The sequence below is a fragment of the Ixodes scapularis genome, unplaced genomic scaffold (assembly GCF_016920785.2).
Source record: "Ixodes scapularis isolate PalLabHiFi unplaced genomic scaffold, ASM1692078v2 PGA_scaffold2__306_contigs__length_199485367, whole genome shotgun sequence".
Lineage (NCBI taxonomy): Eukaryota > Metazoa > Arthropoda > Arachnida > Ixodida > Ixodidae > Ixodes > Ixodes scapularis.
In genome coordinates this window covers 169,179,338-169,192,951 of record NW_024609857.1, presented here as the reverse complement: position 1 = coordinate 169,192,951, position 13,614 = coordinate 169,179,338, and the positions used below count along the sequence as shown (strand labels likewise).

The 13,614-nt window shown below is 46.1% G+C and overlaps 2 pseudogenes; one reads left to right on the top strand and one right to left on the bottom strand.

The window, feature by feature from the left end:
• Positions 1–1,130: 1,130 nt before the first annotated feature.
• Positions 1,131–2,177, top strand: LOC120845876 (annotated as a pseudogene).
• A 2,043-nt stretch (positions 2,178–4,220) lies between these two features.
• The window catches only part of LOC121047863, a 59,204-nt pseudogene continuing 49,810 nt past the window's right edge, over positions 4,221–13,614 (bottom strand).

Genomic DNA, 13,614 nt, shown 5'->3' with positions numbered 1-13,614 from the left:
GCGATACGTTGCTTCACATAAACACTGACAATATAGCGTGTGCAGTCTCCACTGATTTTTTTTTTCGAGATATTAACGGGGGATTGTTTAATTAGACCATTATAAAACAATGGTGAATTGAACAATGGTCTGGATAAATTTACAGGTCAGCAGCATTCCCCTTTGGAAGGAGCACCAGAGGAAAAAAACCAGGCAGTCCAGCAGCCTAAAAAAACAAGACAGGTCCCTGTAAGTCTGCATTTCAACCACATTCTTCTTTTATTTTTTTTTTCAATAACGTATCCGAGGGAAACGTTAAGCATGTTAATACTCTGAGATTATGTTGGAAGAAAACTAATAACCATATGCTACCTCAAAATTTAAAAAAAAAACTTTTCTTGTGAGGCCTTTCACTTTATCTAAAGATAGGCTTTTTAAAACGCGAAGGGTGTGGAAAACCAGCTCAACAATTTGTTTGAATTTCAAAACTGTTCACGCCTGTTGAAAAAATGCATCAATATTGTCATGGCTGCCGAACCCTCCAAGGCATTCCTTTATTCTCTGTTTACTTTGCATTAAACAGAGATGTATTATCTCCGAGCTGCAACAACCCTTCACCCTTTGTTAGCATACCTGCAAGTTTCTGAAAGAAAAAAAAAACAGTTATAAATTGTTTCATGGACAGCAAATGTTAGGCCCCATTCTTTGAAATTCTGACGAATTGAGAGATGATGGAGCTTGTGAGGGAACACAGATACAAATACAAAAAATAGGAAGTGACCGCATATTCCCCGACAAATACAGGGTGCGGCAAGCCGTGTTGGCCCGGCAGCGCATCAGCCAGAGCGGCAGAGAAGACATGCAGGGAGGCCCGCCAACAAGATGGAAATGGACTGCCACATTTTCTATTGTTACAGTATAAAACATTGTTTATTTCCAGTATGGCAGTCAGTTTCATAGCTAGGGTCTCATGTTTTAGTAAATACTAATAAAGACAGAAATTAAACCTACAAGTTGGTTTTCTCAAAATCAGAAAAGACCGCAGAAAAGCAAAAACGGACCTTTAAATATGAAACAAAGAAATAAAGTTTCACTGGAAGAAAGCTTTTGTCCACAGCTTCATTTTGTACTGGGCCAAAACGCAGCTTCTTATGAACTGTCAGTGAGTCATCCTATTTTATTCAATATAAGCCCAAATTTTCCACCAGACATAAAAAATATAAGTAAGAAACGCTAAAACCTAAAAAAATACCCTAACAAAAAAATCAATGAAAAATACACTTTGAAAACACAGAACCCATTTCATAGCTTGGCGGGCTGAAGGCATCTTGTGCAAAAAATTTTACCCCTTTCACTTAGCATGAACTGGGTCAGCTCATGTTGCTGCTGTCTGTACAAGCTAAACATTGAATAGCCAGTTAATTGCACAAGTTTGATCATTTTTAGATTTCGAGTGGACCAGTGGCGAGACAAAGTTGCTCCTGGACTACTATGAGCGCTACTTTGCACAAATTGGACCCAAAAAAAAATTCAAAAATAAGAAAGCCGTATTTGATCGGATATCGGAGAATCTCATGATCACAATTGGTTCAATTAAAACACCGGACCAGTGTAACACCCGTCTAAAAACCATTCAAAAACGCAAACGGCAAGCAGTATGCCACAACGGTCGATCTGGAGCTGGACCCGTCGACATCCCATACGAAGACGAGCTTGACCGAATCAGAATGATGGACGACAGCATCGAGCCTGAGGTGATCCGAGACATTAATGTGGCCACCTAAAAGGTACCGTCTAGCAGCCAGACAGGGGCAGCAGCAGCAGCAGAAGCAGCGGTCGACACAACCACAAGTACACCTCCATGCTCTCCCGAGAAAACTCCCGAGACAAGAGCCACCGGAAGCACCCGTCCAGGCCGGCTGAACTCAATTCGGCTACAGCACATGAAAGAGTTTTTCGCTCAGATCACACAACTGGAGCAGGCAAGGGAAGCACGCAGAGCGCACCGGGAAACTGTAAAGGAAGAGAGGTGCCAAGCGAAGAAGGAGCTGAACAAAGAGGCTTCTTACAATGATCCTCGCCCAGCCCAAGCCTTAGACAGAAGACCAGTGGAAGAAAGTGACAAGCATTTATTAACATTGATACCCAAGAACAGTAATGTATACCCAAGAACAGTAAAGGATATGTGGTCTTGTTAAAAAAGCACTAAACTACTTCCTAAAGTAGCCTATTTATGGTCATAACCCAATCCATGGGCTCTAAACATCCTAAAAAGTCATACATTACATTTATGCGTGGCCCATTTCTCTATTAAAATCAGCATAAAAAATTTACACCAGATGGTGCCATCCGACGAGAATGGCAGAGCCCTGTCCTTGTGCAACGGTGCCATCTGGTGTCGGCGATAGTTACATGGTAATCAATCTTTTCATAAAGACTTTAATAGAAAAATTGACCACGTATGAATGTAATGTTTTGATTTGTAGAATGCTTAGAGCCTATGGATTTTTTTTTCCATAAATACACTCTCCAAGAAAGTGGCTTAATGTCACTTAAGAGTGCGATAAATAAACCAAGTTCAAAGTATGTTATCATTTATAGTGCAATAAATACACTACTATCAAAGAACAGTAAAGAATGGTATTGTCTACAGCGCAGTAGATACACCAAAACTACAAAAACTAGCAGAAGAAAAAGGACACTGCTAGCAGAAGAAAAAGGACAAAAGGACACACAAATCATACGTTGCAGGAAATCTTTTCTAGAGTATACTTCAAAATGCTTGTTGAATCTGCAAGGTTGAATATGCCGCTTTTGTTGTACTTCGTTTCACCTCAAGATAGACCGCAGTGACACAATGCGGTGCAAGTGTCGTGCAACGTTTGGAAAAGGTGCAGCAACATGCAAGGCACGCAGTCATGTGATATCATCACAGTAATGGATTGGCTGAGATGGCTATGTCGCATGCACTCCGCCCGAAGGTGAAACAATGTATGGTGCTATACTCCGTTTCACTAGTAGCGTGCAGTACAGGCGAAGGCAACGCCAGGCGAGCGAGAAATGTCAAGCACTAGGAGGGCTGGGGAGAAAGAGAAAAAACATCCTCCTCTCCTAGTGCTCTTTCTTTCTCCCCTCGCCCTCCATGGCCCTCCTCTCCCGTTCCGCCTTCCAAGAGCTCGCACTTTCTCTCATCGCCTGTCGTTGTCTTCGCCTGCACTGCACACAACTATAGTCGGTGACAGGTCAAGAACAAAGTGGAAGCTCCTCCCACCCCTTTCCAATTCAGCGGAGAAAACAGTGGAAAGGAGTTCGCCTCCTCTCCAGCGTTCGCTGTATTAAAATGGAAAGATGTGGGAGGAGCTTCAACTTCGTTCTTGACTTGGCACCAAGTATAGTGACACGGAGTATAGAGTCACAAAATGTTTCCAATGTGCCACATTCCAGAGCACTGCAACGCGGTTCCAAAACAAAGGTTGGAGCTCAAGGTATACTTCAAAGGATATTCGGTTGTTCTGACAGTGCTATATGTTAAAGTGTGCATGTTGTCCTGACCAGCTAAAAAAAATGAATAATGCCTTCACGTTTTCCCTTCTGTGCAACGGCCCCTTAGCAACACCTCCTTAGCATCCTTAGCCTCTTGCAACAGCTCCATAGCACACTTACGACCGACTGAGACAAGACCAGTTTTTAAGCCTCTTGCGACTGTTTACGACCGGATGCGCTACTGCGGAGTCGGTCGTAAGCCGTTGCAAGAGGCTTCAAAACTGGTCTTGTCTCAGTCAGTCGTAAGTGTGTGAACATGCCTTTAGTTTTCGCATTAATGAAGTGAAATTCAGTTCTGGTGCAATGTTGCCCCTAATTCCTCACATTTTGGTGAAAAGTTGCATGGTGTAGAAGGGCAGCGCTTTGGCATAGTTCAGTGGAAATGGTGCGCAGTAAACACATGACTGCTCTAGTGATCACCAGGACCGGCTTGCTGGAAACAACATCTGAGTTGAGTCTGGGCGAAAGAAAGCACTGTTAAAGCCAGCGCACGAGCTGGGTGGGACTCAAGCCGCTTCTCAAGATGCTCGCACCCTGCCTTTGCAGTGCTTTCTTTTACCCAGTCTCAGCTAAGACGCTGTTCTAGCAAGCCAACCCAGGGCTCATTTTGGCAAATGCGGCTTATCTCAGCTCCATTTGGGCAATCACCCTGTCCCTCTTTTCTTCCCCCAGTCTGCGGAGAACAGAATCCGAAGCCGTCAGTGGCCCACACTCCTCCAGCGAGTTATTGTCTGGGACGCTGCTAGCCTCGTCCTCTGGCTCCTGAAAACATCGGCTTCTCCAGCCATAATGCAGAGATTATGGAGGATGCAACATGCAATAATGAATCTTGTTGCATAATCAGCAGTAAAGAACTCTAAGAGCTTCAGCTGCCTGAATCGTTTCTTCAGGTCAGCAAACGCGTTCTCGATGAGCACGCGTGTGCCTGAGAACTTCACGTTGAAGTCCCTCTGTTTTTTAGTGAGGGACCCATAGTCCCTGAAAGGAGTCATCAGGTGCTTCCTCAAAGGATAGGCCGTGTCACCCAGGATGTGGTACTGGCCCTGCGGCAGATCTGCGAGAGCTTGCCCGCGGTGCTGGAAGTCCTAAATACCCTAGCATCATGGACCTTACTCGGATGCCCCGGGGTTATACCCAGAAACCGCTTGTTGCGGTCACAGATGGCTTCACGTGTTAGTGAAAGATAATGGTGCCGGTTCACGTAGGTCAACCGGATCTTGTTGGCCGGGCATTCGATGGCAATATAGAATCCGTCGATGCATCCAATTGTGCCGGGTGCACCAGCCACCTGCAGTATGAATGCTAGTTGGAAGTTTCCCACAGAAGGTAGAAGACCAGTGAATACAGTGACTGACATAAACAATACAAACATTTATTACACAAATGCACACACCAACTCAACACTGTTACGTCACGCCGCAATGGTGGTGCTTCGGCACACATCTGGTCGGGTGTGGGTAAAAGTCACTATGTGGGACGGGCATTATCGTGTTGCGTTGGAAGAAAGCAGACTAAAATCTGCCTTCTCGTCAAAAAGGCACGACTGGGGATGCACCAGAAGAGCCGGGAAAGATGTCAAAGTAGTTTTCCCATGTTTTCTTCCTGCCCGGCTCGTCAAAGAACACGAATAGGTGCCTTGGAAAAAAAAACCAGACGCCGTCAGAACATAATTGCTTGTGCGGGAAGCACTTACGGGCTGTTCACAGACTTGTGGCCGTCCGATTTATTTGTTTTGTTCTGAAATTATTGCAGCAAAACTGTCAATTTGTCCGGACCACCTGCAGAACATATTCAGTGCGTCTTCACATTCAAATGGGCATCTTATTGTTTAAACTGTCGTCTACTCGTTCAAACGATAGTGGCCCTTAGACCAAACATTGACCCAGTAATTGTGATAAGAACCAAGTCCAGGCCTCAAAAGACTTTTAAGTTTGAAGGTTGTTTGGGGTAAGTGATCTCGGTGTAAACAGCAGATACAAGTAGATGATCATTTACCGGTGACTATCACCGACTTGTTATACGCAATTCATTTGGTTCAATTCTGCGAGCGATTTTCAGCATTAGCACAGGCTTTTGCAAACCTTATCGACATACGTCGCTCGGGCTGAAAAAGCGTGTACGGTAGCTCAGTGCACTGTGCAATGCAATGCAATGCAACCCAAATGTTTGTACGGTAGCTCACGGTGGACTATCCCACGAATGCTTCAATTCTGATCTATGGATACATCAGAATAGACTTCTTCCGATACTCGAAGCGCCCTATCGTGGAAAAATGCTACGCAGTGCACTCTGGGAACTAGTTGGCCACTCAGTTTCGGTTTCGATTGATTAGCTTCAATTCATGCTATCATGCCGTGACCGAATGCGCTGCTTGCGTTTCCGATTGTCCGACTTCTTACGAATGTACAATACTCTAAGCATTCTCGAGCGACATAGAAGGAAGGCCGGGGCCCTTTTCTTGGTTCCCGTCATGCCCGATATTGTGCCTGTGTATGCAAACGTAGTAAGACGTGACTTAGTCCACTCACCTTACGATTGTATCTTTGAGCTCACTTTCAATAATCCTGTCTAGTACCAGTGAAACACAATTGAAATTCGGTCACTTTGAGCCCTACATATATTTTGTTTGCCAAACGTCCGCTTTGTGTTACTTCATTGAGCAAAAACAAGCCACATTTTTTAAGGAAACGCAATAAATTCGCAGTTACTACTGCACATACATTACTATGAAGTCCCTCCTCGTGCCATCATATATCTCCTACTAAACTTTTATGTCGACTGGGGTTTAAGTTTTTGCAAACGCCGAGATCGGCTAGCTACGACTGAGTCCTTAACAAGCGTCCCCTACTCCTCGCGAAGCCTTTTTGGACGATCCTTTACCGACACCCAAGATCTGTGTCTGATTGGTGGTTTTGAAATTATCCCGGCATACTCAGTCAAGAAGTAGGCAAACATAGAACAAACCTTATGGCCACTAGCAACCGCCAAATGAGCTTGAGTTCATTTGGCGCATCACCTACGGGTTCATGGAGTGTACGTGCTTTCTGCCGAACTGTGCAAAATTCTTCACGCAAGTGCTCGACTGTTGGTTTCTTAAAAACGGTTTATGCGTGAATGTGCCTGTATGATTGGAGGATAAATTCATGCGATATTGAATTACTTGAATCCGAGCGTGTATAAAGTCTTCACTTCGTACAGTGCTGCGAGTAAGTACATCTATAAAAGGATAAAAAGTGTTTGATTTTAGCTTCTAAGGCGTCTCCCAGTTTTACCTCGCATACTCGGGCGTATTAAGAAAAACAGTAGTTGAAAAAATGTAATTTCGTACGCAAAAAACAAACTTCCTGACCACAACACTAATGTAAAGGTGTGAGCTCAATGTATGCATACTTATTGGTGGGAGGCACTCACTTGATCGAATGACGTTTTAGCGAACGCCCACGTTTCATCGAACGACACTTTAGCGAATAGTCGGACGCCGCGAAGCGGCGTTTTCGGGTGGGCCAAATGGGTTCACATTTTTGTAATGAGTTGCCGAAGACTGTCGCCGCGAAGCGGCGTAAAGCGCAGCGCGACGGATGGGTTAACGCGCGCCCCCGTTATTCGCTAAAACGACCATTCGCTCAAATGTCGCCGTTCGCTAAAATGTCATTCGCTCTTGTGATATGGACCCCTTATTGGTTGTTACAGCATGTTGACTCGTACACACGCAAGATCCCCGAGCTTCGCGCCGTCGAGATTCCCAGCACTGGCTCGTCCACATACCTCGAAACGCCAACAAAAAGGCTCGAGTACAAAAATAAACAAGCATGTGTCAAGACAAGCTTACGTATGGTTCGGGCTTGTGCTGAAGCTTTGAGGTCCGGCCATTCAGGTTAGTTTAGAGACCTAAAACGATGCGCTCGGGACCAGGAAACATGACATAACGGCTGTTTATAATCCACGCTCTGTTTACGATCCCTTTTCGACGTGTCGATGAAAACCGAAACCATGCCGCTTTCCTCCCTGGCCAACTAGTTCCCAGAGTGCAACACGCGCAGTGTTGCTCGCAGAAATTTATGGAAGTAGTCTATTGAAGTATTTGTCGGACAGTTTCCCCTCAAAATGACAATCAATTTTCTATGCAACTTGATTTAAAAATAACCCGCTCCAACCATCACTATTACGACCAGACTGTTTCCTCGCAATTCGACCCGATGCGAAACCCAAAAAACAACCCGACAACTGGCGACCTTACGGGGGATTACAGGGCACTCAACAACATTAGGCTGCGGAAAACCAAGGTTGCACGTCGCCCTACTGAAGTGTCAAATAATCACTGTATGCAAGGCTTAACTCTGATGACATGAGAGCAGCTTAAAAATATTAAAATTGTCAGGCAGAACTAGAAAAAAAAAGTAATTAAGATTGAAACTTCTCCGAAAAACTGCATTAGTACATAATGCTGAATTGCTTCTTTGAGAAGACAGCTCCTACCAAATAGCAGGCAGTTGTGCCTGAGTGATCTGTATATAATTAAAGTTACCGAATATGGGTACAAACCGCTTCAAAGTCTCTGGACAGGCGCTCCAGGTCGTCGGGAAATTTCACGATTCGTGGCCCAATGATGAGAAGGAAATCAAGCACCCGCTCCATCATCCGATGAAGGGTGCTCTCCCCGAGATCAAAGCGACCAGCCACGTCTCGAATGCATGCCTTGTTGGCTGCATATCTGTATTGTGTAAATGCAGGAGGTTATAATGGGCAAGAGGTGGCATCCGAAGTCCCCATATATGGAGCAGAGTGTAATGGAAGTAAGAATGGCAATGGAATGTCTACTCAATCTTTCAACCGATACGAGGGCTCAGTCGATGAGTTCCCCCATGGTCTTAAGGGCCACAACTGTGTTGTCATGACACTGCCATGGCGACACGGTTTTTCGCCCCATAAACTATGGCAGCACACAGGATTGACCGAAACAGTGAAAGGGCGAGCACCCACAAAGGCTTGAACTAATTCAAGGTGATATGCAACAGTATCTTGTTTTTTTTTGTTGTTTTTTTTTTGTCACAGCTCAACACTCTCATGTATTGTAAACTGTGAAGTTGTTTGCAAGCAGTGCCATGGCAGATTGTGGTACTGTGTCCTCTACTGCAATGATTTGGGCTTGACATACAAGGACACACTGCTGTCACAAGCGGCGTCCGATTGTCCTTGGAATGAAGCCGACGCATCCATGTTTACATGGGGGCAGGAACGTAGTCGGGGTTCTGATTCAGGGGCGGGGGGGGGGGGGGGGCGCTCATGACAACATGCTGTATGAGAAGGAGAAGGAAGAGGAGGCCCACGCAAAAAAGGATGATTTCGGGGGGGGGGGGGGGGGGGCTGGGCTGGGTTACATGGGCTCTCCCCCTGGCTACGTGCCTGCATGGGGGCACATCAGGTCCAATGCGAAGGTGCCACCATGTCAAAGTTAAAGCTGCCTTTTGTCAGGGGCCGCACCACATGACCACCTTTTCCAATTTTACGCACACGAAGGACCTTTTGATGCGAGGAAAAATTGTGCCGACGCGAACGGGGAACAAATCACGGCCGGCTTCACGCCGGAAGCGACGAGACCAACTAATGGCGACTGCGCATAATCTATGCATCTTCGAAGTTGTACGAGAAGTTACGAGACACAAGAAACATCAAAACCGAAGTGCTTTAGGCTCTGGGCTTTGAAGCTTTCTAGAAAGCGCAAAAATGGGTATTATATTTATTTTTCTATTTTTAATATTGAGCGTGTGCCTTCGATGACCCACGGCTTTGGTTGGGGTTACATTTGGTGGTTGTTTCTTATTACGGGGGTTAAACAGGAATTAGCCGTGGCTGCTTCTTCTGCCACTGCTATATATATGATTAGTTTTTTTTTTTTTTTTTTTTTAAATAAAAGTTGGGGCTGCGAGTGAAACCTTGTCAGTCTACTTTCTTGTACGAGTGTTGTTTTGTTTTTTTGTGTTTTTTTTTTGCGCTTACCTATGTGATATAATACATGAAATGGTTGTCGAAACTATGAACATAGTAAAGGTTTGCAGTTTTACTGATTACTTCATTAATATTTACGTGCCCTAGTGGCTAGAACAGAAAGCTGTGGCGGCAAACTCACTTTCTCCCTTCTCAAGCGAATCAGATATCATTGCGCCTAGCGTTCTAAAGATGAAAGCCTGAAAGTATGTTCGAACACATGTAATAAATATAGCCAATAGAGCAGACTTTCAAGTAGACCAACAAAGTCACAATGCAATGGGTTCAACCAGGCGTTTCATTGTAGCGGTGGTTATCAGTATAAGCGGATTGCGGTCAAAATGCAGTATTTTCTTTATATAAAAAACAGTCTTTGGGTTAAGCACTACAATTTTATATTTAGCAGACATGACCATCCAAGGACCAAAGAAACTTACTGCGTGATACGAATCCGCACTACTGACACGAGTTTCCTGTGTATTTAATATTAGTGTTCCATGCTCAACATTGTTTCTAGGGGGCCCAAATGCCAGTCGGTTCTACACACACGCAGTTTCTATTTGCTACCTAGTGAATCGTGTCACTAGCTCGAATGTCACACTGATCATGCCATGAAGGGCTAGAATTTTCGAGCGTGAGGGCAAAGCTGGCTGAAAACGAGCAGTGAGTCGACCCAGCCAGCTGGTGCAGCCAGGAGCAGACGACGCGGAAGCGCTCGCTGGCGTTGCTCAGCCGGATATCAAGTCGCGGGGTGCTTAAACGTTTTTAACGTAAATAAACGCGAACAAGAAGATCAAAACACTTACCAGACAAAGGACAGTAAGTGCTCCTCCGCGCTCTTCGCTGGCGATCCTCCGTGGTCGGCCGTGGGATACATAGGCGACACCTCAAACTCTTCGATCAGCGAGTAGGTCACTTGTCTCGGCATACGGAAGTTCCTACGAAATTGAAAGCAAACGTTATTGACACATTCGTACCGACTGAACTGAGTGCAGAAAACACGATTTTCTACTGGTTTTACATATTCATTGCTTACCTCCTCGTCTGAATACCGGTGAACAGTGTCTTCGATACACCGTTCGATTTTGGGCCCCTTTGCAGGTGGCCCCAAAAACCGCGAGAATTCGCGTTGATAAAGTGCTCGATCATCAGAGCTGATGTCGGAGCTCTAGCTTGATGAGCTGCTCTCCGAATCACTACATTCGCTGTCAAGTACCAAAACCAGCTTCCAACGAAGGTCAGGAGGGAAACCAAAAGTATCGCCGGACGCCATTTTCAACAAGCCTTCACGCGCGCACCGCGCAGGCGCAGAGGCAAACCAGTGGAACTGACGTGTAGCGCGCTGCCGCCGATTTCCGGCAAGATTTGTGGAAGTCCGCAGAGCCGTCGTGGCACGATTTCGGAGCGCTCTACGGGACCGGCGCCGCCAGAGATCTACGAGCGGAAGATGGCCAACTCGAGCCGGATCTGCGAGCGAATTATGCGCGCTCCAAATGGAGCGGTTTTGGAGCGCTAGAGATCTGCGAGCGGAGTTCACCATTAGATATGAACGCAGTCCCGAGGCGCTTTGGTGAGTAACAACAGAGTTGGCCACCATTAGTTTCAGTATCGGGTGATCTCTCCGGCGGCAACTGTTGTTTGGGGTTTTTTGGGGACTGTGACCGTGTGATGCATGGGCATACCAACCGGGGGGGGGGGGGGGGGGGGGGGGGCAAGGGGGGCGCTGCCCCTCCCCCCCAGTTCTCACACTCTAAGAAAAAATGGAGGAAAAAAGTAGCAACGGCGCGTCTTCCTCCCTTCTACTGGCGCGCCCTCAAGCGGACACCAGAAAAGGGGAAGAACAAAACGTTTTTCTCCTTCTCCAAGTAGACGGGAGAAAGCTTTCGCCCTCCCGACTCATCTCCTTTCGGTTTCGTTTTTCGAGCAGGTCGCGCGCGTTGTTTAATAAATAGCTGTTGAGTTGATCGAGCTTCAGCGGCAGCGAAGGCCGCCTGTAATTCCGTCTTCTAGTCTACACGTGCAGAACATATCGGTTGCACTGACATTTTTATCACTAATTTTATCAAATGAGCAAACGAAGCCGCTAGAAATAGCGAAGTTCCGGAGCAGTGCCAGCAGCACCAAGTACACTGGGTAAGGTGGCCGTCTCCGGATAGCGGGACTCACGCGGCACGTAACTACAGTAGCGAAACCACGCGGAACTGTGTCGACGTTTTCGACGTTATGGAAATCGCAGGAACTGCATCCAAGACAAGCAGAGACAGGCAGGATTTGCTGCCGGCTGCCTGGGTGCCTTCCGTGCTGAGTTCGGTTCTGTTTTCCGATGCCGAGTGCAACCGGCGTTCTACGTGGTTCTGCATTTTTGTGTGTCAGCAACATAGCAGCAACATAGTGATGGCAGTGTTGTGGGTTGTGAACAGAAGACTGGAATTATCGCCGATGTGACCGTGTGTTCGCGTATCAGTGGTGTAACAACAAGATGAGATCGTAAACCGTCGGGCATTGATGCCGCTGGAAAGGGCCGTGATCGGAGGAGGCGGGGTGTCGCAGGTTGACATTTCGCTTTACATTAAAAAGTTTAATACCACTTGAGGGATTAGGTGCAATCGATCGACGTGCGGATAGTCATGTTGGAACGTTGGTCTGAACATAGCTCCTATCGTACAGTGGCCAATGTGACTGTCGGTTGTCTCGTCCGCGAGAGCGATTGAGCTCTGGGGAAAGGACTCAACAGTACGAAATCGTGACGGAAAGTATGTATATTTACAGTATGGAATTTTAGCATTAAAAAAGAATACTAGGTAAAATCGAAAAAAAAGCTCCTTTTCATTTTGCTGTTTAAATATACTACGGTTCCTGGAGGAACTGCCCTCCAAGTGGCGCGCTGGGATGAGCGCTAGAAGTTTTCGAGCTCGCCACAGCGTAGCTCCGTACACTTAACACCTGCCGCAAGTCGCGGCTTTGACTGCATTCGAGTTGATCGAAAAGCGATTTCTCCGCCCGTGAAGCATCACTTCTAGCTGAGTGAATATCCGCTTTACAGAGATTAATTCAAGACGGCAATTGCAGCCTTGCGCGAACAGGACAAATAGAAAAACAAACATTATAATAGAAATACAAACTACGACTTGCCGTGCGGGGAAACAAACTCATGACTCCGAACCGCATTGGAGCGGCTTGATTTATTGCTTTCAAATAATTACGGCGTGATCGAGCGTTTGCTTTTTAATAAGAGATTCATCCCCTGAGCCATTCCAAATACTCTCAGAGGTATGACATTGCTGAAAAAAAAATCAACATGCTGGTAATATTTTTTTTTTGCTTCTGCAGTCACCGAAAAATTCTGTACGTTCAAAACGACCAGTATAAAAGACGGAAACGCAGAGCACGGGTGTTGTGTTCGGGCTAGTGTGGTGTGCAGCTGTATTGATGTTTGTATGTGCTATGTATGTGCATGTGCTCAATGTATGTTCAATGTATGTATGCTTGTACTATGCGTAATGTGTGTATAGAAGAGGATCCTCATGCGCAATAGTGGCCTGAGAAAATTAAATTATTTTTTGTAGAACATGAATTGGGCGGTACCTAGCACCATCTAGCCTAGCAAGTTGCAATTACTCTGCTTGACCCTGCCATCTGGTGGCAAGCGATTTAACCTTTCACGCTACGTGATAAACAGCGGCTTCGAGTTTGTTATTTTGAGAGCGGCTTTTGGTTTCGCGCATTGGTTTGCCATTTCTCCGTGAGGTGCTGTTGGCGAAAGAATTGTGACTCGAGGAACACCAAAGGTATCGAGGAACACCAAAGGTAAGACGCAAAGTACACGAAGTAACTGTGTATCGGTTGTTTCTGTTTAAAATCGCAGTGCTGTCGACGAGACGACCGAGTAACTGCTTTCGAAACGCAAGTTTCTGTACCTGTGGGGGGAATCTGGCTTCGGAAATAAACACAGTTCGCGGAAAGCTCGTGTTACGCTTTTATTTGCTGCTGTTCTCGTCCCGTACACGAGACGTAACGTCCTCGTTAAGCCTCACTGAGCTCGATTTGCTCGATTCAGGGCCGCCATAATGAGATGCAGGCGACGGAGGAACTATTTGCTCCCCTTCT